The following is a 2,429-nucleotide window of genomic DNA, read 5'->3' as shown; positions in this document are numbered from 1 at the left end:
CTATATGTGTTCTATAATTGTTTTTCCACTAATATCTTAAAGAAGGTTTTGCATCCAAGTAAGATGGAGTAAACACCGTCTTTTGCTCCCACTGAACCCAACTGTAAACCTGAATGGAGGCTTTACCCATACTCCTAACCCTACTTCTACCCCTGTCCCTACACCTATATCTGCCCTGACCCCACACCTTATCCCTAAACCTAGCCCTTATCCTAACACTCTAACATCATTCAGGATGCCCATAGACAGCTGTAACCAATTTCATGTACTTGATTGAAAGCACCTGTGGATTGTTTTGCTCAATCCAAAATGTAGGAGGAGCTTTCCCAATATTACAAAGTGTTATGGCTAATATCAAGTCCCAATATTACAAAGTATTGTGGATAACATTTAAAACCTTGTTGGCTTATTGAATACATGGAAGGCAGACAGACAGTGGTTTTCTCATCAACTGTATGTATTTGTAACATTCCTGTTTGGTTTTTTAACACAGAGTGAGCTTTTGTAATGTGGAAACTGTTTTGATTTCATGTACTTAAGTGAAAAGCAGCCCGTTAGTTTTATTGAGAGCACAGGGATTTTTCCACGTTCCTACATAGTACCTTTATTAGCAGAAGACAAATACTGCTCCGCTTTTTATGGAGCTGAATGGCACAAAATGCACTTCAGTTGTTGTTGGTGGTGGTGTTAAGTGCCGTCAAGTCGATTCCGACCCATAGCCACCCTCTATAGAGTTTCCGAGGAGTGACTGGTGAGCTTGAACCGCTGACCTTGTGGTTCAAACTGACTTTGCAGTCCAGTGCATTAACCCACAGCACCGCTTCAGTAGATGAAGCTAAAATACTTCAGTGCATTATGAATGTACTGTGTGTTTTCGTAACAATAAAACATATTGAAAGTATGTTCTATGAAATAGAAACCAATGTGAATGAAGGCTCTCTTATTCAAGCACAGGAACACAAGAGTTTAACAGGATACAAATTACAATGTGTGTTAAATGGATGGGAAGGAGCTCTGGTAGCATAATGGTTACAAATCAGGCTGTGAACCTCAAGGTCAGCAGTTGGAAACTACCAGCTGTTCCGCGGGAGAAAGATGAGACTTTCTGCTCCCATAAAGATTTACAGCCTCGGAAACCCTGCTCAGGGTCACTATGGGTCGGAACCGACTTAACGGCACTTAACAACAACAACAGTATGGATGGGATGGTCCCGTGAAAGTCTATGAATGAGAAAACAATGTGTAGACTCTGAATTTCAGTCTGTGATGTTAAAAGAGTTTTCTTGGTCTCAAGATACACTTTCTGTGACATGTTTGGAGAGTTCACAAAACTTTCTGTGTATAGACAACACTAAGCACATTGTTCATTCCATTAAAATATGTCGTATTGAAACAGCATTATACTACATGAAAGCACATATTGTGTAACAATTCATAAGATTTCTTAGTATGTTCTAGGAATGGTAAAACAATGTAGTTTCTCCCTAGCTTCTACACAGCGACATACAAGCGAGTTTTGCACGATAGGAAAGTTCACATTATTTTACATGAACGATGGATACTTTCCAAAAAAACCAAGTGCAAGTTTCCGAGGCTGCAAATCTTTATGGGAGCAGAAAGCCTCATCTTACTCCCATGGAACCACTGGTAGTTTCGAACTGGTGACCTTGAGATTAGCAGCCCAACTTGTAACCACTACGCCACCAGAACTGAAAATTAATGTGAAGCATTACTGAAATCATGAATGTATCTCAAGGGTCTAGTGATCTTCCCTATGTTTGGAATACACAGCGTTTTGCACCTGAAACACTTTTGACATTCTGAAGACATAAAATATTCTAAACTGAAACTAACAAATGCTTTTTGAAATCATGCATGTGGACAACTGTACATGACTTTTGCAGTCTCCACTGTTTGGGGACCCTTCCCTTTGTAACACACAGCATACTTTGATGGGGCATGTGATATTCTTTAGACTTTCTGAAGGTAGTTGTGTGAATCACCCTAACTATGGGTGATGGTGGTGGTGTGCCGTGGAGTCGGTGACTCGTAGCGACCCTGCTTAGGGTTTCCGAAGCTGTAAATCTTTATGGGAGCAGAAAGCCTCATCTTTCTCCCGCGGAACATCTGGTAGTTTCGAACTGCTATCCCTGAGGTTAGTAGTCCAGCTTGTAAACACTAGGCTACCCGAGCTCCTTTGACTGTGTTGTTGTTGTTGTTGTTGTTGTTAAATACCATGGAGTCGATTCCAACCCACAGCGGCCATGTACAGGGATTCCGAAGCTGTAAATCTTTATGGGAACAGAAAGCCTCGTCTTTCTCTTGCAGAACAGGTGGCAGTTTCGAATTACTGACCTAACGCTTGCAGCCCAATTTGAAACCACTACGCTACCAGAGCTCCTTTGACTGTGTACCTGGTGGTTATCATT

At 41.3% G+C, this 2,429-nt stretch overlaps 1 protein-coding gene across 1 annotated transcript in view; it reads left to right on the top strand.

Annotated features, from left to right (window-relative positions):
• CCSAP (centriole, cilia and spindle-associated protein) overlaps positions 1–2,429 on the top strand; it is a 48,342-nt gene that overhangs the window by 44,984 nt on the left and 929 nt on the right. The window lies entirely within an intron of this gene.

This window comes from Chrysochloris asiatica, unplaced genomic scaffold, assembly GCF_000296735.1.
Source record: "Chrysochloris asiatica unplaced genomic scaffold, ChrAsi1.0 scaffold00119, whole genome shotgun sequence".
Classification (NCBI taxonomy): domain Eukaryota; kingdom Metazoa; phylum Chordata; class Mammalia; order Afrosoricida; family Chrysochloridae; genus Chrysochloris; species Chrysochloris asiatica.
The sequence above is the reverse complement of the archived record's forward strand: the minus strand, read 5'-3'. Positions and strand labels throughout refer to the sequence as shown.